The sequence below is a fragment of the Gallinula chloropus genome, assembly GCF_964237585.1.
Source record: "Gallinula chloropus genome assembly, chromosome: 22".
Taxonomy (NCBI): domain Eukaryota; kingdom Metazoa; phylum Chordata; class Aves; order Gruiformes; family Rallidae; genus Gallinula; species Gallinula chloropus.
Genome location: NC_140107.1, coordinates 3,569,722 through 3,593,622, shown reverse-complemented (window position 1 = coordinate 3,593,622; position 23,901 = coordinate 3,569,722). Strand labels below are relative to the sequence as shown.

At 51.0% G+C, this 23,901-nt stretch overlaps 1 long non-coding RNA gene across 1 annotated transcript; it reads left to right on the top strand.

Annotated features, from left to right (window-relative positions):
- Window positions 1-6,812: 6,812 nt before the first annotated feature.
- Window positions 6,813-9,620, top strand: LOC311200141. Its single transcript, XR_014617804.1, has 3 exons — window positions 6,813-6,875; window positions 8,382-8,446; window positions 9,385-9,620. It is a non-coding gene; the product is annotated as an uncharacterized lncRNA (long non-coding RNA).
- The last annotated feature ends 14,281 nt before the right edge of the window (window positions 9,621-23,901 follow it).

The window sequence follows — 23,901 nt, the reverse complement described above, 5'->3', positions numbered from 1 at the left end:
TCCCTGTGAGAGGAGCATTGGGGTGAAGGAGCCTGGGAAGGTTTCTACTCCACATCTCTACAGAACTGACCTTTGGGAAAGGAGGGGGAGATGGGAGCTGCACCCGTATAACCAGTCACCTCCTTCATTAATGGAGTTTATTCTTCCTCTGAAGGTCCCTTGGCAGTGAGGGGTGTTGTTTGACAGAAGTAAGTCACTGTGGGAGCTGGTTGGTGGTTGAGCGCACACAGGTCCTTGGGAACAAAATCGAGTTCAGCCCTTTCTCACTACCAGGGGGAGACTTAAATATACAAAATAACATGACTGGTGTCCAGCCTTTCTGGCTTATTGTCCACAGACTCCAGCTCTGGATGGTGGAGAGCTGCAAGGTGCTCCAGAGAGCGCCGGGGGGAGCTCCAGGAGACCTCCCAGCAGAGGACGGTGACATTTACTGTGAGGATCCTGCCTCTCCTGCTCTGATACTTCCTTCACCTTGCTGTTCTTCTCTCTGGCATGAAGTGGACTTTAACTCAAGCAACTTTTGGTTTGAACAAACTCCTCTCTAATCAGCCAAGGTAGGAAGATTGTTAATTCAAGCATATGCCAGGTCTGTTTGCATTGTGCTGTGATGTGGGTGAGGGAAGGGACCACTATGGAGGTAGCATTGAACTGAGGATTGTCTGGTGCCTTTAGGAATCCCTGTCTGTTAAAATACAGGCACAACAGTAGTTCCAATAGTGAGTAAAGCTACTTCACAGGCATGTTTCTGGCACACTGTTCCTCTCTGTAACTGCTGTTTCCTTTCAGAGAGGCTGCAGTGAGCAGTGCTGCTTACTGATCGTACGCACCCAGCGGTGTCTTGTGTGGAGAGGTGTGTATGACAGACATGTGTATGAACAGACACCTCATAGCTCTGTGCATGGGCCACTGGCACAGCCCCTCCCCAGTTACCTGTGTCCTGCTGTCCCTCACACGATGCCCATGGGCTCATGAACTTGCATTAAGTGACGCAGGTGGGAGAGCTGAGTGACTGCTGTATCCAGTGAACCAGGGAAAGAAACTGAAGATAGTGTTGTAAAGGAGAACAGCAGGTTCTAAAGGTGACACAGGAGCTGTAATCTCCTCATATCCTTTGTTTAGTACAAGAAACCAATTCTGGATCATTCCACATAGTCCTTCCTGCTGGTCAGGTGAAGGAGGCTCATCCAGACTCAGTATAGTCAGAAATCTCTTTATCTGAACAGATTTCAACAGTCAACTACTGGCATTTTTACCCAGTTTATGAAGTGGGTTTGGGTTGCAGTCATTTCTTCTGCTTTTTCATCCAGTTGTCTTCATTTGACCAGCGTGTGGAGCAAGAGGGAAGTTTTTCCCAACAGTGATTCCTGTCATCTCTTACACATCTTATTAACAATGCAGTTCTGCACAAGTTTGACTTTCAGTGCACTGCCCATGCAAGAGGCAGCCCTTCCTAGAGCAGGTATTACTTCTGTGAGTGCTGTGGTCTGCACTAGGGAGCTTACAGAAGAGAAGACAGAAGATAACACTTGATATTCTGCTTTGGCTTTAGTGCAGGTTTTATGTAGGGTTGGGAATGATAGTTGTGGAAAGGCTGGAATACTACTTCTGGTGTCCATCCTGAGATCTGTAGTCTAAAGTGGATGTTGTAGGAAAGTAACTTGTACACCCGGTTCCTTCTCAGGGAGTTCCCCATGGGCCAGCAGTGTGCCCAGGCAGCCAGGAGGGCCAACCCCATCCTGGGGTGATCCAGCACGGCCAGGGCAGGGAGGGGATTGTCCCGCTCTGCCCTGTACTGGGGCGGTCTCACCTCCAGTCCTGGGGGCAGGTTTGGGCAGCACAGGACAAGAGGGACACAAAACTATTGGAGAGTGTCCAGAGGATGGGGAAGGGTCTGGAGGTGGGGGGGGAGGCTTATGAGGAGAGGCTGAAGGCCCTGGGTTTGTTCAGCCTGGAGAAGAGGAGGCTGAGGGGAGACCTCATGGGGGTCTGTGGCTTCCTGACGAGGGGAGCAAAGGGGCAGCACTGATCTCTCTCCTCTCTTTGGGGATCAGGGATGGAACCCGAGGGAACGGTGTGAAGCTGTCCCAGGGGAGGTTTAGGCTGGGTGTTTGGACTAATCAAACTGCTGGCTGCAGTTTGATTAGTCCTGCTGTAGGAGGGTACCCTTTCTGACAGAGGGTACAGGGTAGACTGCAACTGCATGGTAGGACTCGTGACAGCAATGAACAGCTTGTTCCTACTGTGAAATCTGAACCTTGAAAGCTAGCAAGCTCTTTGTAGGCTGGGCTACCATCAGGGGAGTAGCAAGTAATGATGCTAAATTCTATGTGCTGTCTTCTATAGATGTGTATGTTTCAGGTTGAGGTCCTAGGGATGGAGAGCATCCTTGAGGAGAACTTTGGGCACTGCAGATAAAGAACTGGATGTGACCTGGCAGTGTGCCCAGAAGCAAACTGTGTCCTGCACTGCCTCTCTAGCAGTGGGAGTAGCATGTCTAGGGGGAGGTTCTGCTCCTCTGCTCTGCGGAGACCCCCCAGCAGTGCTGCATCCAATCCAGCTCAGGGGTCCCTAGGACAGGAAGGACACAGAGCTGTTGGAGTGAGTCAAGAGGAGGCCGTGGAGATGATCTGAGGGCTGGAGCATCTCTGCTCTGGAGACAGGGGGAGAGAGTTGGGCTTGTTCAGCCAGTAGAGAAGGCTGCACAGACACCTTAGAGCCCCTCCCAGTCCCTGAAAGAAGGAGAGGGACTTTGAGGGGCCTGTTGTGATAGGACAAGGGGTAAAGTGTTAAAACTAGAAGGGGGTTAGTGTAGACAACCTTTTTTATGCTGCGGGTGGTGAGACCCTGACACAGGGTGCCCAGAGAGGTGGTAGATGCCCCATCCCTGAAGACATTCAAGGTCAGGGTGGATGAAGCTCTGAGCAATCTGATCTGGTTCAAGATGTCCCTGGTCACTGCAGGGGGTGGGACTAGATGGGCTTTACAGGTCCCTTCCAACCCAAACCAGTCCATGATCCTGTGATGCTTGGAATGCAAAAAAAGTTGTATGCTTTAACCGTTGTGTTTCTCACAAAGCTTCCAGTGCTGAGCCAGTGAACACAGGACAGGCTGTGGGCCTCTCTCATGTCATTTTTCCTATGTAAAAACATGAATCTGAGCGACCCTGAGCTGGACCCAGTGGCGCAGGTGGGAGCTTTGCGGGGCTGTGTCACTCCCAGCGAGTGGCACTTACTCTGGTAGGTGAAAATTTGATGGTGATGCCTGAGTTAATGAATCCCCTGTGCAAGAGAGACTGCAGAGGGGGAGTATGTGAGAGGAGCTTCAGGAGGAGATGTGGGACCTGCACAGTCCCAGCAGAGACAGACTTCTGACATGTGGGGCTTCTGGGGAGCTGGGCTGGGTCAGCCTGGAGAAGAGAAGGCTGTGGGGGGACCTCATTGCAGCCTCCCAGTCCCTGAAGGGAGCAGAGGAACAGGAGGGGAATCAGCTTGTTAAAGGGTGGATAATGGCAGGACAAGGGGGATGGAGTGAAGCTGAAGGAGGGAAGGGTTAGATGAGATATTGGGGGGAAATTCTTACCAGAGAGAGTGGTGAGGGGCTGGAACAGGCTGCCCAGAGAGGGGGTGGGTGCCCCATCCCTGGGGGTGTTCAAGGCCGGGTTGGATGGGGCCCTGGGCAACCTTGTGTAGCTCCAGGCCTGGAGGTTGGTGTCCCTGCCTGTGGCAGGGGGTTGGAACTCTGTGATCCTTGGGGTCCCTTCCAACCCAGACCAGTCTGGGATTCTATGATTCTTTGTTACACACAGAGCCTTTGTTTGTGTTAGCAGTCAATTCTTCTCTCTTCCAAACTGACCTCATAAAATCTTTGGTGAGGAAAAACCCAAACAACCCACAATTGGACCTTACTACCAGAAAGGCTGGGAATGATTGTGGTTACATACAGAGATGGCTTGATGAAAATTGAGGTGTAGTGTGTTATTAAGCACATGTGATTGTTATGCTTGTGGTCCAGTTCTGTCCCTGTGACAGTGGAGCCAGTGCAGGGGTGTTCCTGCTGGCTGGGAGGGGCTGGTGGCAGAGGGAAACGAGCAGCGAATGTCATGGCTGGAAAATGGGGTTTTTGGTCATTTAGTTGTCTAAATATATAAGATATTTTAGAAATTAGAGTTGATCAAGCAGCAATCAGAAACTAGGCTCCAAAAAAGTTGAAACTCCTATTTTTGTTTGGTGTCTTCAGTATGCAAGTGCCTGCTCCACTTCCCTTCTGATAACACTTTAGCTTCCATCCTTATCCCTCATGGTCCCTGAAGAATGATCCTGATGCCCTGTGACAGCTGCTGGTGAGTTCCCTGTCGTTATACCTGGGTTGGCTTTTCAGTATTTAAACCCCTTCTCCCCCAACCAGAGGGACGGGCAGCCTGCAGCACCCCTGCCAGATGTGCTCTGCAGGGAGGAGCTGCTGGACCAGTGACTCTCTTTTCAATGATCTGTGGGGACAGGACAAAGGGCACTGGCTTCAAGTTGGAGCACAGGGAGTTCCCCACCAATCAGGGGAAGAACTTCTTCCCAGTGAGGGAACCCTGGGACAGGTCTGCCCAGGGGGTGTGGAGTCTCCTTCTCTGGAGAGATTCCAGCCCCGTCTGGACACCGACCTGTGTGTCCTGCCCTAGGGAGCTGCTTTGGCAGGGGGTTAGACCCCATGGGCTCTGGAGGTCCCTTCCAACCCCTGTGATTCTGTGATCTCTCAGCCAGCATCGTGTGGAACAGAGAGTGTGGGAAGGGGGTTACTGGAGCATGAACATTGGTCCCAGCTTGGCTTCCTGGCTGGGTACCGTGTTCTCCAGCGTGTTAGTCATGCCTGGTGCAATCCAGCTTCACTCTGCTGCTGAAATCCTGATTAAATTTAGCCCAGTGCTTTTCAAATGGAAATGGCTTAGGAAAACCTTTGGTTTGAAATACTGCTAAGTGCTTCTTACTGTTTTGCTCACAAATTCCAGTTGTCTCCTGGTGGAAAAGATGCTGACATTCCATCCAGTGTCCCTTTTGCAACCCACATCTCAAGTTCCTTTTCAATATTTGTTGTTGTATTTTTCCCCCTATTTTTTTTCTTTTCTGGTGTTTTCTAGGTTTCCTTAAGCTCTGTCCCTCTGAACCTACTGATGTCCATCAGCTGCTCCAGTCAGCACTCAGAAGGCTTGGCTCATATTTCCCTTACAGTCCAGATCGTCTTCTCCTTGCAAACATTAAAAAGGGACCTGAATGATACTTCACTTCTTCCTGGGTGTCTGTACAGTTCAGTTGTTTAGGAAGCTGGGTCTTGCCTTTTAGTGGAGAGTGAGAGAGAATTAATTGTGTGTTTGCCTGAAAACACCACTTTGGGTGTCCCCTGAGTCATCATGGTGCTTTCTGAGGAATCTGCTGCTTGGCACAGCTCACATGGAATATTCATGAGACTCTGGAGTAAAGAGCCTGTGACAAGAAGGGCAGAGCAGGGTGAAAAAACACTTTCTTGGCAGAAATGGAGCTCAGTGTCAGCTTTTTTAACGTGTGACTTGAGTTAAATGAGGGAGGATTAAGAGGAATAGTCCTGGTCTGCAGTTCATTGATCATCTTGTGAAGATGCATCTTCTGGAGAGAGGAGGGCTGACCTCTGGGAGCTGGAGACTGGTAAGACACTGATGCAACTCTTCTGAAAGAGAGTAGGTTTAGGGTAGATGTTATGAAGAAATTCTTTACTTATGGGAGTAGTGAGGCCCTGGCACAGGGTGCCCAGAGAGGCTGTGGAAGCCCCATCCCTGGAGGAGTTCAAGGCTGGGTTGGATGAGGCTTTGGGCAACCTGGTCTAGTGAAGGTGTCCCTGCCCATGGCAGGGGGGTGGAACTTGATAATCTCTGCTGGTCTTGGTGTCCTTTGCAATGGTAAAAGTGTTGCTGTTCTACCTTGTTTTCTCTTGGGGTGTTTTCCCAGCATTACAGGGTGGGAGGTACCAGCATCTGCTGAACTGCAACAACCACCCCCCACCACAGCCTCCCAGTACCTCAGCCTTTGAGAAATGGAATTCCTTCTCCAGAGCTGTCCTGCCATCGAGGTGCCCTGACCCCAGGTGGCTGTTGCAGATGATCATGTTCCAGGTCTGACAGAGCAGCAGTAAGTCTCCCTGTCCACAGACGTGTCCAGGCTGTTTGCTGAGTGGGTGTAACTGTGACAGCAGCATGGTCGTACTCGCCTTGTGCTTGACTGCAGAAGTGTGGGCCTGCAGTGGCTCAGGCTCCACCTGCAGCTCCTGCCCTGTGTGCACGTGTCAGGCCTTGCACACCTATGTCCTTCCCAGTTTCTCTCAGGAGCCTGTGAGAGGGAAGTTCCCAATCCCAAACAAGAATTGGTGTAGCTTTGCTTGCAGCTCGTGACACGTTTTGCTGTGGAGGCCTGTGCTTGTCTCTCTGTGCTTCCTCTTCCCTGTGTCACCCTTTCCCCTTCGGGCTAAGAACTTTCCCCTTCTCATGATGACATCTCAGATCATGGTCTTCCAGCCTCCTTCCAGTCTCATGTTTACAGTAAGTAAAATCTTTCCAGTCCTGTCCTTCCCTTTGGTGGGTTTTTGGTCCTGGATGACAGCGGAACCTCCTGACATCGCCCAGAGCCTGGGCAATGCCCGTGCTGTGGCACTGGTAGGTAACGATGAGGCAATGCTGTTCATTGACTCTGAAGACCCTTGTGTTCTGTAGAGATCTTCCCCCTCTGCAGTGCTGCTGTCCTAGCACTGATGAGTGCCACCTCAGGAGATTTCCTGTCTTGCAGAGCAGTACAAGAGGTGGCAGGATGGATGACTCAAGCCTTTTCTGGCTCTGGAGTTCTGCTCTCTTGGCTGAGCCCCAGGTATGGTGATCTGCTCTTTGATGGGAATGACACTTGTGAGTGAAGAGTTCAGTTGGGTCCTGGGTTCTGTGTGGTTTGAGTGAGCTTTAGAGCTTCCTCCCTAAGTGCTGATGCCAGAAACCCATCAACCACTGTTATTTTTTGGAACAGTTTGGTCAAATCCATTCAAGGCAAGGTTCTTTTTCTCCAAGATCCCTTGATTTCTTGCCTGTGCTGTATCTCAGCCTGGCTTGATGGGTATCTCTCAATCTTTTAAAGGTTCAAGAAATGAAGGTTTCTTGGGTTTCTTTTTCAGGGGCATAGTGTGTTTTCTTCACAGCTGTCTTGAATCCTCAAATTCAGAGTTTCTCCAAAATTGGTGGGTCGTTCTGTATCCGCTGCTCTGGGTGATCAGAAGATGTTTTTGGGGGGAATGTGTTAATGTGCTGCCTCCTGTGACAGCACCATGGGGTTACCTTGACAGGTATCATCGTTCTGACTCGCGTAGGCAGCAGGAAACCTTGCAGCCTGCTTGGCTGTTACTCATGGGGGTACATCAGGCTCATTTTGGAGTTTAAAGCCTTGTCTGTTCCTAGCAGATTCATCTTAAAGAAAGAGTGAGTGAATGTCAGTCAGTGTCCTGGGTGCACGGCTGTGCAGGTATGGGTGAAGTGGCTGTTGCATTTTATGTCATCTGCAGGATGTTCAGGCTGATCTGTCTTTGAACAGTCTCTCTTGAGTGGGAAGCTTGGAAAAAATAACCATATGTTCTGGAGCAATTGGGATTTCTTGTTATTCTCCATGCTTAGAATGCACTTGGAATGTAGGATAGGAGAAACAGAGCTAAGAAGAAGAGGAAAGCCTTAACCCTGAAGCTGAGGAACGTGGATATTTATTACTTACCCTGGACCAAGCCTGAGTCAGACTGGTATCCAAAGCAAAAGGCACACATCAGCTCTGGCAGTTTGCTGTGTTCGTTTTAGGGAGCTGAAGCTGGAGCTCTGAGAACTCTTCTCCTGCTTTTTCCTCAGTTCCTCAGTCCCAGGTTTGGGTTACAGGAGGTTGTGCAGATGCAGAGAGTCAGGGATTATTTTGAAAAGCTGATCAGGACCTGCCCAAGTACCTCTCAGTGATTCAGGGTGTTTGGTGATGGGTAACCTGGGTGTGAGCTACGCTCACTCGTAGCTTTGTGCTCTTGGAGAGGCAGGAGGGTGACAGGAGGGTGAGGTGACACCTCTCAGTCCCTGTAGGCTGCCTGGCTCTGTGATGGCTGATTAGCTGATGACACATAAATATTACGAACTAGCAATCTCCATTGAAGTGTTTCACTGTGTTAATTAGTGGGGGCAGCAGAGCCTCCCCTGAGATCCTGAGGTCTCTTTTCATGTATGTTATTTGCAGTAGAGATCTTGTTTGCTGCCTCTGTACCTCCTCACTGCCCTGCCAGCTTCCTCTTTTCCTTGACAGCCCCATTACAACTCTCTCTTCCTTGCCATGTAACTTTGTTCTCCTCTCCTCTGGTTTTAGGTGATGCAGGATGGACACTGTGATGGCACTAAAGCACAGATGTGGGGTGTGAACTCTGATGGAAGGTACTTGTATCTAGTCCCAGTGGGCTGGTGTTTCTGGGGAAGGCTTAAGTGTTGCATGTCTCTGGGCTGTGGTTTGTCCCACTGTCCATTTGTTAATCTTAGCCTTGATGGAGGTGTCTATCCTTATTTATAGTGTATCAAAGTGCTGTGCTGTGACAGAGAAGGTAAGTTGGGGATGGGGATGGAAGTGGGTTGGCAGCCAAGCCCTCAGTGGTTAATCTGGGTTTGTTCCTGGTGTCCTTCAAGTTTTGTGGACAGATGTTGGATTGGTCAGGCAGCTGCTGAAAGCGTAACAGAATGTCACGTAATAGCATGCTTTGAGCACTGGGGCAGGGGGGAAACAGATCCATTTCCCAAAGTATTGAAGGTATTTTGTGTGTCCTCTGAGATCCAGACCCAGGTGCCAGGTCACCACTCTGAGGTTCTTCCCATTCACTGTCCCCATTGAGAATTGGGTGTCCCTGTAGTGCTTGTTGGTAGAAACGACCGAGCTGCTGCAGCTTGTGTGTCCTGCTGGGAGCTCAGCAGCCTGTTGCTCTCTGATGGGACTGCTGGTTGCTGTGCCTAAAGGCAAGAATTCCTGGGTTTAGGTTGCTCGTGTCTAATGAAGGCATTAGCTAATACATACCCTGATTCTCTGATTTGGGTGATAAAGGACCCTAATGAAGTCTCTGGATTTCTTCCCTAGGTAACCAGGAAATGGTTGCAGATATGCTTTGCCAGGTAGAGCCATGTCTGAACAACAGGGCTTGACTGTTCATGGGGAAGCATGTTGTGTAAGAACTTGCAATCTAGATGACCTCAAATTAAAATAATAATCAAAACTTTTAAGGAATGCAGTATCTTAACATCCCAGCCTGGGAGAATGCTGTAGATATTTTTGTATATGTCCTGTTTTAACTGTCATTAAAGCTGTGCATACAATCTGTACCTTGCAGTCCATGTAAAACATGCTGTGAATTCGCTGTCTCTTATAAGAACCCGGCATCTGCCTGTGGTGACAAGTGATCTGAGCAGTGACTTACCCGTGGTAGCAGCTTCAGGTGGGTGTGTTATGTGTCTTTGGAGTCTTTTCCCTTGTTCTATGCAGTGTACTACAACCTGCATGTGCCTTGTATAATGTTTTTTACCTGGTCCTCCTGTAATGTCCAGTTTTTCTAATAAACATACTTTGAAGTCATCGGTTTGTGGCTGTTTTCCAATGGTCTGAGTGTTCTCCTGTGTTGCTTGTCCTCAGTAACGTATTCTCTGTGGATCACACAGGGAAGAGGAGGGGGGAAGCTCATTATCATTTCTTGTGGGTGGGTACTTTTATTTAAAGCCAACAGGTTGAAATGCAGGACCTTATTTAATAGTTCCTCTGCTCTAAATCTTTCCTTGGCACGTCCTGATGCTTTTAGGTCAGGCAGACTGTGTGAGCAGCCACCTGGCTTGCTGGGAGTTGTTACTTGATGGTTTTCCTCTGTGACAGCTGTGGAAGCTGAGCAGTCTTCCCAGGATCACTGGACAGGAGCTTGTTGCTGGGCTGCTGCAGCTCCTGGCATTGTAGGGGAGGTGAAGTTAAACAACACACAGCTCGGAGGAACCTGAACCACCTGAAACAGATATAAAAAGGTTAAACTAGAGGAACGGGGGTCATAATTATTGTTTTCCTGTTGATAAGGTGACAAGCCAGCAATTGTGACCTGGCAGTCTAGTTTAGACCTGTGCCCCATGACCCCTCTGGGTGCTGCTGAGGTTGATGCTGAGGCTGTGCTCTGAATTTGCTGCTTCCACACCCTGGGGGTGCTGTTGCCTGTATGTTCTCCACATGCAGCTTTTTTTTTTGCTTTGTGATGAAATTTGTCCCTGAGTTGAACAAATGGAGTCTTGGGGGAAAAAAACCCACCAACTAAGAGAATCCCTGATGACCTCCCCAGAGCTACAAGTCACTTCAGAGTGTAGCTGCAGTTGCTGCAGTCCCATGTCTGTCTCTGCAGGACTGTGTGTCCAGGGATGCTGAATTACAGCTGCAAGAGGGCTGGTGGATCACTGACTCGTAGGATGCATTTGGTTGGAAGGGACATTTAAAGGCCATCTAGCCCAAGGCTCAGGCCTGACCTTGGATGTCTCCAGGGATGGGGCCTCTGTCACCTCTCTGGGCACCCTGTGCTGTGTGGGATGGTGAATGCAGCACAGCAGCTGCTGGGCTGTCACTCCAGGGTGAATGAGGCTCTCATGAGTTTTGGAGCCCATGTTGTGTGTTTTCTAAAGTAAATGCTTCAAAGGGCAAAGCCGAGCTCATGGCAACCCAGGACGAGCTTCTTGGTTCAGGGTATCCACCCTGCACCCTGGGGCCTGGTCTGCTCTCCAGGTTTGACCCAACCTGCTCTCGTGTGAAGCCTGTGCAGCAGCTGCAGGGCTCCCAGGGCATGAGAGGTCCTGGACTGGTGACACCATCAGCACCTGAGAGCAGTGCAGCGTGTGGATGCAGAGCTGTGTCCTGGGCCCAGGAGCAAAGGCTGCTGCTGGGCTCCTGTGGCTGGATTTGGGCAGTACTGTGCCCAAGCTGGTTAGTTTTGTGTCTGGTGCAATCAATTAAAAGAATCTAAAAATCATTGAGAACAGGAATCACTTTCTGTGCTGGAGGCAGCAGAGCTTGGCTGGCTTCTCTGAGTCCCCGTGGTAGTCAGGGTGGTTTTGAGGCACCTGAGCTGTGGGTGTTCAGATCTGACACTCGCCTCTGCCTGCCCCATCCCCGACTCACAGCATCGCAGGCAGCACAGAGGGGAAGGGCAGCTGTAGAGGGGCCACCTGCCTGGGCCTGACAGGAGCTTTGTGCCCTTCACAAAGCTGCCCTGATCTTTAGCTGGCAGCAGGCCTGCAGAAAAACATGCTGTGAGCGCTCAAGCATGTCACACCTCAGTCTTTGAATCTCTCCTTGGTCTGGTGATCTTCTCCCAGGACAGAAGAGGTACCTGTTATCCTGACCCACTGGAGCCTGCCTGCCAGAGGCAGGGTGGGACCCAGCACCAACCCTACGGCTCCTTGAAGGGCAGCTGCCAGGAGGGGAGAGGAGGGAGCAAGATTCAGTGCCTGCAAATAGCATTTGGGGAGCTTCAGATGGGACACAAGCAATGCTTTTGCAAAGGGAGTGGTGTGATGGTGGGTGAGGCTGAGGACATCTCCATCCCTGTACTCCAAAGCTCCCCATAGGGCATCTCCCTGCTTGAGGCTTGATGTTGGGCAAGAGACCTGCAAAAGTACTTCTCCTCTGGAAAGGCCTTTGCTGCAGATGAAAACCTGGAGAAAAATTATTAACAGCCCTTTCTTTTTTTCTTTTTTGTTTTTTAAATACCAAAGGTGCCTGTGGGCTCCATGAGTGGTGCTCTTCAGCCAGCCTTCCTCTGGCTGCAACTTGTGGTCTTGCAGGTCATTGGAAAGTACCTGTGAGAAGTGGTGTAGGTATGATACCTCCTTCCCAAAGTTATAAATGAGCAGCAAATGGAGTAAGGAATGGCTTTTAAAACAAACCAAAGCAAACCTCCAAACTCCTAACAACCTTCTCTTCCCTTTGGCCCCTGCAGCCCTTCTTGGCCCTGGTCAGTGGGATGGGCATGGTCCTCTGCTCAGCTCCAGTAACTCAGTTCTCTCCTTATTCTGGGGAGGTCCAGGGTGGGAGGGGGGGGTTGGTCACTGATAAACTACTTTGAAACTCTTCCTTAAAAGGCAAATAATGCAATAAAACAGCCAGTGAAGCCTGTCAGTCTGGTATTGGGTCTCCAGGAGTTGACATGTGCCGTTAACCAGAGCAGAGTTAGCGTGTGTGATGGATGGAGGAGGCTGTGAACATGAGTGTGGCTGATGGTGTCTGTTGCCACAGGAAACACAGGGGTGTTCTGGGCTCAGTGCTGCAGTGGGGTGGAGGGGAGACCCCACCTTCTCAACTCATCCTTCAGGAGCTCCACACGGATGGGAAAGGAGAAACTGGAGAAATAGCCTCTCAGAGGGCCCTGCTGGGAAGCCTCAAAGCTTGCCAGCTGAAGTCCATGTGTGGGTTTGAAGCTGATTCTTTGACCTCAAATAACAGAAGATAGAAATTCAGGACCAGAGGGTGCTGTCCAACCCTGAGGTTGCACAAAGTCCTGCTCAGGTCTCTCTGAGTGGGGAGATGATATATGGTTCAAAAAACGTTATGGTCAAAGGCAATAGAGGAGCTGCAGCTTCCTCAAGTTCATCCAGCATCTGTTGGAGGTTTGAACAGGAGAGTGGGGTCACAGAAAGGGGCACTGCTTCAGTAATAAAGGCAGCCTGTGCCAGAGGGATGGAGTTCTCTTGGTGCTTAACGAGGTCATTGGTGAGGTTTTGAAATTGAAGAATGGCTAAACAACATCAGGGAAGTTCTGTGTCCCTGTGAAGGACAGGGCTGGGGCTGGAGGTGTTTTTTGTAGTCTGTTAGCTATCCCTCAGCAGGTTTTTTGTATACACTGCAAAAGGAGGATGAAAGGTTTGGGGATCTGGGCAATAAAACCGTGGATGGGGGTTCTGTCAGCTCTTGCTTGGGGTGGACAGCTGTGATGTCAGTTCTGGCTGTTGTGATGAGCAGTGAGACCCCAGAGTTAGGACAGGAGATGCAGCACAGGCAGCAGCTCAGTGCTTAGGAACAAGTTATGAGCTGCTGTAAAGGTGTATGAGAGCTCAAATGTGCAGCTGAACTCCACCCTCCTCCTTTTTCTTACTGTTTCCATCCATCCCTTGTTCTCAGTGCTTTGCCCCTCTTTAGATGTTACTCAAAACCCTTTCTGCTCCTCTTTCCACCAGCAATGGCATCTGGAGAAGGGCAGTGGGGCCTGGAGCATGCAAAAGAAGGGAAGGGAGAAGTTTGGTAGTGGGTTCACAGCATCACAAGGTTGGAAAAGCCCTTTAAGTTCATCGAGTCCAACCGTTCCTGTCCTGACCCAGATCCCTGAGCACCTCATCTCAGGAGTCAGCCTGGGCAGCCTGTGCCACAGCCCCACAACTCTGCCAGGGAAGAACTTTTCCCTCACATCTGACCTGACCCTAAGCCAGGCAGTCCTCTCTTGCTTTTCCCAGTGTTCTGCTGTAATTTGCTGTCAACATCCAGCCTGTGACCCTTCCTCGTTCTCAGGCTGAGCCCTTGGGGCTGTGTGTGGGAGCTGTGGTGAGATGGGACATGGTGTTTTCCATGGGACATGGTGATTTCCATGGGACATGGTGTTTTCCATGGGACATGGTGTTTTCACGTAGATTTTTGCTTTTTCTCTCTCAGTTTATTTTTGTTCTGGCTGTTGTGGGGAGGGGGCTTCAAACTGTGGGAAAGAGATTGAAAAAGTCTCAATGTGTGTGTTAATTAAACTGGAAACCTTACCAGTTAGCAGGGTTTCTGCTGGAGCAGCGGCACTGCTGGGTTGAGGCCTGCAGCTCTGAGGCGCAGGCCGGCCCTGTCGTCCTGCCTTGGAGCTGATGTGGGAGCTCAGCTGAAACACCATGAGTTTGCTCTGCAGCTTCAGATCACTGCTCCAAGGGGGTTTTTCCCCTGGCACAGCCACTGGGAAAGCAGAGAGCTGGGATCAGGGGATCCTCAGCCCGTCCTCAGCTTCAGAAATCTGGGTGGTTCTCAGGCAAACCCACTGCCTCTCGGTGTCCGGAGGTTGGTGCTTTTACAGGCCACAGCTACGTGTGTCTCTGCTCTGCCCTCGTGAGGCCCCATCTGGAGTCCTGTGTCCAGATCTGGGGCCCCCAATACAAGAAGGATGTGGAACTGTTGGAGAGGGTTCAGAGGAGGCCACAAGGATGATCAGGGGGCTGGAGCACCTGCCCTACAAAGAGAGGCTGAGGGAACTGGGCTCGTTCAGCCTGGAGAAGAGAAGGCTGCGGGGGGACCTCATTGCAGCCTTCCAGTCCCTGAAGGGAGCAGAGGAACAGGAGGGGATTCAACTTTTTAAAAGAGCAGATAATGGCAGGACAAGGGGGAATGGACTAAAGCTAAAGGAGGGAAGGTTTAGATTAGATATTAGGGGGAAGTTTTTTACAGAAAGAGTGGTGAGGTGCTGGAACAGGCTGCCCAGAGAAGTAGTAGATTCCCCGTCCCTGGAGGTGTTCAAGGCCAGGTTGGATGGGGCCCTGGGCAGCCTTGTGTAGCTCTAGGCCTGGAGGTTGGTGTCCCTGCCTGTGGCAGGGGGTTGGAGCTCTGTGATCCTTGGGGTCCCTTCCAACCCAGACCACTCTAGGATTCTATGATTCTATGACCTGACACAATCTCTGCTACGAGACACAGGGAACGAGAGGATTAGTGTTGGGCTTGGGCTGTGGTGGTTCCTTTGGCCTGGGTGTAGGTGGTGCTGAACTGTGGGCCCCAAGGGAAAGATGTTGGGGTTATCAAGGGATAACGTTTCAGTCTTCCTTTACCCATCAAAAATAGGCTAAACAGGATGTGCAGCATTTGCTTTCCCTCTGCATCAAGCTGAATTGCCCGTAGCATCGCGGAGGTGCACACAGTTCAATAGCAGCATCAAGTACTTCTCCTTCCATGGACCTGCTTGGGTCCAGTCCTGCACAACCCTTCCTGGAATTCCCAAACAGCTTCAATTTAGCTCCAAACCAAAGAGGTCGTGTGTTCTTTACTGCAGCTAATGTTCAGAGTTCATTGAGGAAGCAAACTCTGTGATTAACTGGGAGCCAGTAGCACCCAAATGCTGGCAGCAGCCCGAGTGTGCGTGAGGGGTGGTGGCTGCGTGCGTGAGTACCTGTGTGCGCATCTGTGGTCTGACAGCCCTGGGTTGAAACCAAAGCAGGGCTCCTGGCCTTGATCATCAGCAAACTAATGTTATCCCCTTCTCAAAGTCACCTGCAGACGTGTGACAGCTCCTCTACCTGAGCACTGTCTGCAGTGACGCTCTGCCTCGTTATCTGTCTGGCTGCTGTAATTGCCACCCACGTTCAGCTCTTCTGCCCCGTTCCCTCCTACACCACAACCTGCAGCGCATGGGGGGAGAAGGTCTTTGCACTGACAGTCTGTGCAGAACCAGGCTGCCTTGGCAGGACCCTGTGGCTCTGTCTGCCTTTTGCTCCCCCTCTGTAGCCTGGGGGTTCCCTTGCTCCTTCCCCCCAGGAAAGCAGGAGCTAGCTCCTGTGGGGCAGAAACTCTCAGATCAGGTTGGGAATCCCGAGGCGCCTCCTGTGCGTTAAAGGAATTGTGGTCCCTGATTTGAATGTGCAGCTGCCCTTCTCTCTGGGAGATTTGGGACCGGTTTCCGTGCATCCTGCCTGCCCACGCTGGTGCCATGCAGGGTTGAGTGCAGGAGGCTGCCATTGTGCTGTTGGCATTTATCTTTTTCCATCATCAAGTCATGTTGTGACTCCCAAAGCACTTGCCTGACCCCAGCAGCCTTTGGAATATCCCCTTCCCCCTTCCTAACTAGTTTAAAGCTCACTCAATGACCCCTGCCATCTCCTGGGCAAGGATATGCTTTCCTCTTGGGGACAGGTGAGCCCCATCAGCAGTCATAATGCCAGGGGCAGAGTACACCATCCCCTGGTCAAAAAACCCAAAGTTCTTGTGCAGGCACCAGCCTTTCAGCCACTTGTTCAACTCCTGGGTTCTCTTGTCCTGCTCTGAACCCCTCTTCCCACAAGTGGGGATAGAGGAAAATCTTATTTGGGCTCCCCCCCCTCAACAAAGCACCCCAGGTCCTGGAATTCCCTTTTGATAGTTCAAAGGCTACACTTGGTGATTGCATCCCTGTCTGCTTGAACTATCAATAATGGGTAGTAGTCAGAGGATCTCACCAGCCCCGGGAGCCTTCTGGTAATATCCCTGACCCGGGCTCCAGGGAGGCAGCACACTTCCCTACCGGTCCCACTGGGATTTCCTGCACTGGAGGAGTGAAGGGCTGGTTCCAGAGGGGAAATCTGCTGCTTATGCTGCAGAAATTGTTCCATCTGCTTTAGGCAGAGACAAGTGTGAGGGATCAGAAGGCTGAGGACAGAGTTTATGTGGTTCTGGTTCAAAGGCAGCTGCTGGGATCTTGTAAAAGGTAATTGATGTAGGAGAAGATGTCTCTGTGACAACTGGGGGGATGCTGGCTGTCAGGTGAAGCTTGCAGCTGAATCCCGAGTTACAGGAGCTGTGATCTTTAATGCCCAGCAGCCCTGCAAGTGTCTCATTCCTCCTCACAGGTGCCAGAAGGAAAGAGCTGAAAGGCTGGTTTTAAATGAGGACATGAGAAACTGTGTTATGTCAGACAGCGGGTGCCAGGAAGCCACTGGGATGCAATGTGTACAACAGGGGCACTGGGGACCTGCTGTGGGTTTGCATGGCAAGGTTTTGGTAGTTTGGGGGGCACAGGGGTGGCTTCTGTGAGAAGCTGCTAGAAGCTTCCCCCAGGTCTGACAGAGCCAACACCAGCCAGCTCAAGGACGGACCCACCACTGACCAAGGCTGAGCCCATCAGCAACGGTGGCTGCACCTCTGGGGGAACAGACTGGCTGCTTTGTGCTGCCAGAGAAAGGGGCCAGAAGATGTGAGAAACTGTGCAGACACCAAGGTCGGTGAAGAATGAGGGGGAGAGGGCATTCCAGATGCCAGATGAGAGATTCCCCTGCAGCCCCTGGAGAAGACCATGGTGGAGCAGTTTATCCCCCTGCAGCCCATTGAAGACGATGGGGAGCAGAGATCCCATCTGACACTTATGGAGGATCCCACACTGGAGCGGGTGGAAACACATGAAGGACAATGTGACCCGATGGGAAGCCCGTGCTGGAACAAGCTCCTGGCAGGACCTGCAGCCCATGGAGAGAGCGATCCCCATCAGAGCAGGTTTGCTGGGGGCACTTGTGACTCTGTGGGGGGACCAGGCTGGAGCAGTCTGTGATCTGTGACTGCACCCATAGCAGTGACCCACTCTGGGGCAGCTGGGGAAGAGCTGAAGCCCCGTGGGGAAGGACTCAGGTTGGAGAAGCTGGTGGAGGACTGTCTGCCGTGGGTGGGACCCCAGGGTGCAGCAGGGGAAGGGGGTGAGGGATGAATCCGTAGCTCAGGCAACAAAGAGTAAGGTTTGAGTAGTAAAGACAGAGGAGAGATATATATATATGTACATATATAAATATATATAAACCAAAAACCCTGGTAAAAAGGGGAAAGAAAAGGTGACTACATCTCACAGTGTGGTCCTTGAGGAGGAATGTGCTGGGTGTTCCCCTGTAAGGAGCAAGGAGACCCCAGTGTGGGCAGCAGAGCTGGGGATGGTTGGTCTCAGCTGCTAGAGCAGGCTACAGCGTGCAGAACCCTTGAACTCCTTTTTCAATGACTGGAAAAACAAGACAACACCACAAAGAGCAGCACAGTGTGAGTGTCTAGCAGGACGGTGCCTGAGGCAGAGCTGGAGGGTCAGACCCTGCAGACAGAGGGTGAGGAGCCTCATGAAGCTGGGGTGTGTGTGGAGGAAATTCCCTGGTGGGTGCTGCTCCTCGGTTAACACAGCTCAGTCCAGGCAGGTTTGGGTGGCACTCAAAGGAAGCACCTTATGGTGTATTTAAATCACACACATGTTTTTTTCCTGAAAACTAGCTAAAAAGGGAACTCAGGTCCACACCAACCCCTGGACAGCACTGTGGGACCCAGGGAGGCAGCGCCCAGCACCCAGCAGTGGCACCACCACCCTCCTGGCACTGCATCAGCCCTGACCTCCTCTGTCCAGGGCCAGCTGCCCTGCATGGCTGTGCTGCTCATGAAGCTGCTACTGTATCCATGTCCTCTTACCAGGAGATACTAACTACCTACAACAGCAATTAGTGGTGCTACTCTCACAGCAGCAGTTCCTAAGTGAGGTTTAACTCAAACTTTCTTGCTTCTCTGCTGTCACTTTTGTGGCTGCCATTGTGGGATGAAATCCCACATGAAGACCAGCACTGGGTGTTCTGCTTCTCACATACAGATCTTTCTGCTGCTGGGAGGTGTCCTGGGAACTGGGCACAGCTCTGGGGATGTCCTCCAGTTTGTCCCTGGGTTTTAGCACAGCAAAATTAGAATCCTTTGATAATGGGACTATGAAAGGACTAGTGCCTGGAGGAAAGTGCTAATATGGAGAAGGATAACAGGGAATTTGGGACTAGAGATGGATCTCTGGTGCTTGGCCATTTGGAAGGTTAAAGGGAAAACCAACCTTTTGTCCAACACTGTAACTGGTGGGAGCAAATCTGCAGTAGTGGGGAGAGGTCTGTGATCCAATTGAAACTGCTCTGCAAACAAGGAAGACTCAGGACCAGGGTGAGCCAGGGTTTGACATCACCCTGCGCTGCATGTAGAGTACTTGGCTGTCAAGCTGGATTGTCCTTGAGGTCCATCCTCCTCACTGCCCAGCCTCAGTGCTGGTATCCCTGCACATAGGAGAGTGTCAGACTGTGGCTCACACACCCCTGCAGCCAATAACCCAGCAGCTGACAGGGCCCTGTGCTGCCCTGGTCCTGACACACATGTCCCTTGTGCCAGCCTAGCAGAGCCCTTCCACAGGGGTGGGGAGCATTGTCCTGCTGCTCTTCACACTGCTGGCTGCTCAGGGGCAGAGTGAGTTCATACAGGGGCACCAGAGAGTTAAACAGCAAAGCAGCTGCACAAAGAAACCATGCTCCAGGGTGGGCAAGTGATTAATTTCAAGTACAGCATTATGCCTTCAGGAGATGACAAGCCAGTGCAAAGGAGTCTGACAGATGGTAATTGCTCTGCTCTCTGCTAAGCAGAGATTCACCACACAGCCTGTCAGTCTGTAGGTATAAGCAGGAGACTGGTGTCACTGCTGTCAGCTTGCACTAGCTGGGTTACTTATACTCTGAGAGCATCGTTGTAGGACAAGTTCTTTGATCCTCCTGGTCCTGTCATTCATCATCCCCAGAAGCCAGGGTGGCACTGAGGGGTGAGCAGGAAGGTGGTGTGTGTGTGCTTGCTGAGTGGAGGAGGAATCCCCTCCTTGAACCTATCCAGATCTTGACCAGTCCTCCTTTCTCTTGCATGGTTCCCATCCAGCAGCAGCCCCGGTGTGACCCCAGCTCACCCTTCCCTCTCCATACAACAATCCACATCCACCAGAGCAGATTTTGCCTGGTCTGTGGAGGAGCCTTGAGCTTTAACTGGAGGTCATCACACAGCTTTCAGATGCAATTATCTTAAAGACCATGTGGGTGGTGCACCCCTGGTGCCTGCCCTTCTAGACATCCCCTGTGGCAGCGATCATGACCCTGGGAAAAGCAAACCCCAAACAGAAGAAATTCTTCTGTTAAACGCCCCCCTCCCCCCCCCCCTCCCCCCCGCCCCCCAAACCTGCACTGGGAGCCAGGAAAGACACCTAAAGCATTATAGGGCTGTGAATATGGGATGGCACCACCTTTAGCCAGGGAACAGCCCCATGGGCTGAGATGTGAATGTCTGGAGGTGACACAGTTGTGTCTTCACTGGTCTAGCAAGAAGCATCTGGGCAGCCCCTTTTCAGTGTCTGTGGGGACAGGACAAGGGGCAATGGCTGCAAGTTGGAGCACAGGGAGTTCCACACCAACATGGGGAAGAACTTTTCCCCAGTGAGGGTGAGGGAGCCCTGGGACAGGCTGCCCAGGGGGTGTGGAGTCTTCTTCTCTGGAGAGATTCCAGCCCCGTCTGGACACCAACCTGTGTGACCTGTTCTGGGGACCCTGCTTTGGCAGGGGGTTGGACCCCATGGGCTCTGGAGGTCCCTTCCAACCTCTACAATTCTGTGATTCTGTGATTCTGTGATCTCTGCCACCACAGGGAATCTCAAGGCCCATCCAAATACATATTGAAGCACAGACACTTTAGGTCATCCACCCAGCCCATAAAACTGAGGGTTGAGTATGAAGAATGTATTTTAAACTCCTTTGGTTCTTCCCCCAGGGTGGGAACCTTCGGGCTGAACAGGGGCTCAGGCAGTGGTAAGGGTCTCCAATCTCAGCTGTAGCCAGCATAGGGAACATCTACTGGTGGTTTTCCTAGATTTAGGAGCTTTGGTTCCCCTTAAATCACACTCAGATGGACAAAGGAATGCCTCCAAGCAGTAACCACAGTGCTTTATGAAAGGAGGGCTTCAAATGGCCATTGTTGCAGAGTACCCATTAGCCTGGTCTCTGACTGCTGAGGGAAGTCACAGGGTGTACAAAGTTACCTATAGATTTCCAGTACCAATGGATAGAAGCAGCAATGCAGAAGCAATAATGGCACAAGCCTTAAGACAATAATTCTTCTTTGAAAACAAGATGCAATTCATTACACTTAGACAGAAAAATACCCAGGGAGGATGTTGGTGTGATTTATTTGCTTGAAATCTCTCATTGCAGTCTGACCAGCTCTCCAACTGACCGTAGCATCTTCCAGGAACATCTGCACACACAGGGCAGAGCTTCTGATGAGAGAATAAGCAGAAGAAGTATTGAGTTTCTGAAATCCTTTTATGTCATCTTTAGAAGCAGAGACAATACAAATCTGGTTCTTCCCCTCTTCATTTCATTAACAACTGTGAAGCATTTCAAGATATTAGAAGAGAGATTTATATGGCAAGGCACAGGCTTATCACTCTTCATAGCACAGTAACAGGTCACTGGGTTTCCCCCAGACTAGCCCAATGCCATTAAACACCCTCACTTCTTACTGATGACATGGCACTACATAACCAGGCTGCAGAGGTCCCACACTCAGTAGCTGATGGCTTTAGTTTTGTCCTATAAATCCTCTCTGAAATGGAAGGAAAATCGACTTCCCATCAGGGAAGGACAGAGAGTTCAACAGCACCTCTGCATCCAGTTTCCCAGCTTGATCTCCAGGCTAGTCCTGTCTTACCTTATCACACAACTGCCAAGTCTCTGAAAACCAGCAGAACCCAGGTTTAAAGTGAAGGTCTTGCCTGAACCAGGATATGGGGAGTGTGTGTGTGGGGGAGATGTTCCCCCCTAGTGCCACTTCCCTGCTGGCCAATGGCTTGTGAGGAGAGGGGATGCCTGTTGCTGAGACCGTGATCTGGGGCACCCATTTTTCCTGGACTGGGAGGGACAATATTTATGCACAGGGGAATGGGGACAGCAGAGGCACATGCAGGGAGAAGGGAGAGCTCCCTTGAAGCTCAGGGCTTCAGTATGTCTTTTGCTGGTTTGCCCACTGGGCTTCCCACACCCAGTCTTGGTACTGCACATTGGCTGGGGCACTCTCCTGTCCCCATGGCAGGTATGTGACCAACCTCCCAGAATTTCTTGCCAAAGCACACACTCTCTGCACCTTTCCACTTACCAAATGCTCCCTTGCCAGCCCTGACCAGGGAAAAGATGTGTCGCTGATCCACGCTGTGGCTGTGGCCAGCTCCACATGACGTGCTCTGATGTGGTGTGGGTGCCCCTGCAGCATATGGAGGTGGCATCTCCACCTGCAATGTCATTCTGGTTCACAGGTTCCTCCTGGCCCTGATGCCTGGGGATCACCTGTGCAGACCTAGCAGCCCAGTACAGCCCTGCACCCTCCAGTGCCACGTCTGTGCTCCAGCACCTTCTGCAGAACCCCATCCTCACTGCCACAGTGGGTGCAATACAACTGTGATAATTTTCCAGGTCCAGCGTTTCTGGAACACAAGAGTCAGACCTCCTCTGGGACACCCACCTTCCTGACTCCACCAGCAGGTCTCCACTGGCAGGTACCCTGGTGAGATGGGCCTTTGCTCTGACCCAGCAAGTACCTTCCTACCTTCAGCAAGTGCAGTCCTGCCTCTGTGCACCTCTTGTCCCTTCTGAGTTTTGGTGAAGACTGTCCTCTTTGGACACTGTTTTATGCTTTTCCAGTAGCAAATAAGGGATGATCCCAGACATGCCTCAAGGGCAGACTGTCTCTACTCCATCCGCTGTCACTCTGGGAGAGCCCGGTCAGAAAGATATTGCCAATATCCCATCCTTTACTGTCACATGTTGTTAAAGCCCAGCCAGGAAATAAGTCCTTGCTGCAGTGAGCCCTGCTGTGTTTGTGCAGTGGCATCAATTCTTGTAGCCACCCCACGGACATGACCTTATTCATCACAGCAGATGACTGACTCCACTGGTTTTGGAGATGATGACCCTCTTGGGCATGAGATGGGTTGGTCAACCAAACCTTGCTGCTCTCTAGTATCAGCTCCTGTGTTCATGTGGACTTAAATCAGGGAAGCCGTTCCCAGAGCTCAGGAATGTTTAAAAAATGGTGCAGTCAGTGCTGGGAAAGACACCTCCCCTTGTAGAGATACCTCAGTGAGCTGTAGGAACAGGGATCTTAACAAGTTCAACTCAGACCAATAGCTGCTCTTTCCTCTGGGCTGGAATAACCCTGTGCATACAGTGTATGTGAAGGACAACTACTTGAGAAGCAGCTTCCTAAAAAGACCTGGTGGACAAGAAGTTCACCCACGTGGTGACAATGGCCAGCCACATACTGAGCTCTATTAGTAAGAAAGCAGCCAGCAGTCTAGGGAGGTGATTCATCCCCTTGGTTCATCACCTCTGAGCATCTCAGCATTGTGCCCACAGTGGGGCTCCCAGAGTAAGGGAGGTCCAACAACCTGGAGAATCTAATGGAGGCCAGTAAGGTGCTCAGGCATGGAGGTGTGTGGTGTACAAGAAGAAGCTGAAGAAACTGTGAAGAGAAGGTGTTGGGAACAATAAAACTTCTGTCTTTAACTACCTGATAGGAGGGCAATAATGAAAATGGAGACAGATTTGCAAGTGACAAAAGGAGAAGGGGCAGCTCACACAGATTGCAATGAGGGAAACTGACTGCACATCAGAAAAACCCAAACTGTTAACCAAGAGCATATCAGCCACTGGAGGAGGTGTCCAGAGCTGGTAGAGTCTCTATCCTCAGAGATTTCCAAAATTTGACTGGGGAAAACCCTGCTAGAGCTGCTCTGGTGTTGAAGTTAGCCTTGCTTGGAGCAGAAGGTTGTGCAGGATCACCTCCAGAGATCCCTGCCAGACTAAATCTTTCTCTTACTCTATTCTGAGATCCAAAAGCTTCAAGCATGGGAAATCCAGGTGTATGACTGGTTCTTTATTATATACAAAATAATTTTGATATGGATGGCATCAGTCACTCCATTCTGTCGTGAAGGCAAGTGGTAACTGCAAGAGTAAAACCAAGACACAGGAAGGAGCATAGCATGACTTGGTTTGGCAGGGATCAGGAGTCCTTAGTTGGAGTAACATGACTTTTCACACTCTTTTTTTTTTTTAATTCTCTGGGGAGAGAGTTGAAACTCTGGGAGATGCACCACTCAAAGATGAGGCTGCAGTGAGCATCCACCCAGCCCTATGAACCTCCTCGGTAGTTCTGCCTACAAATGGGACTTGTGGAGTTGTAGTCAGTGTGAGACTGGAAAAGGCGTTTCCTCTCCAAATCCCCATCCTTCCCAGCTTCAGGATTAATTTTCTAACAAGGGTTTTAGTGA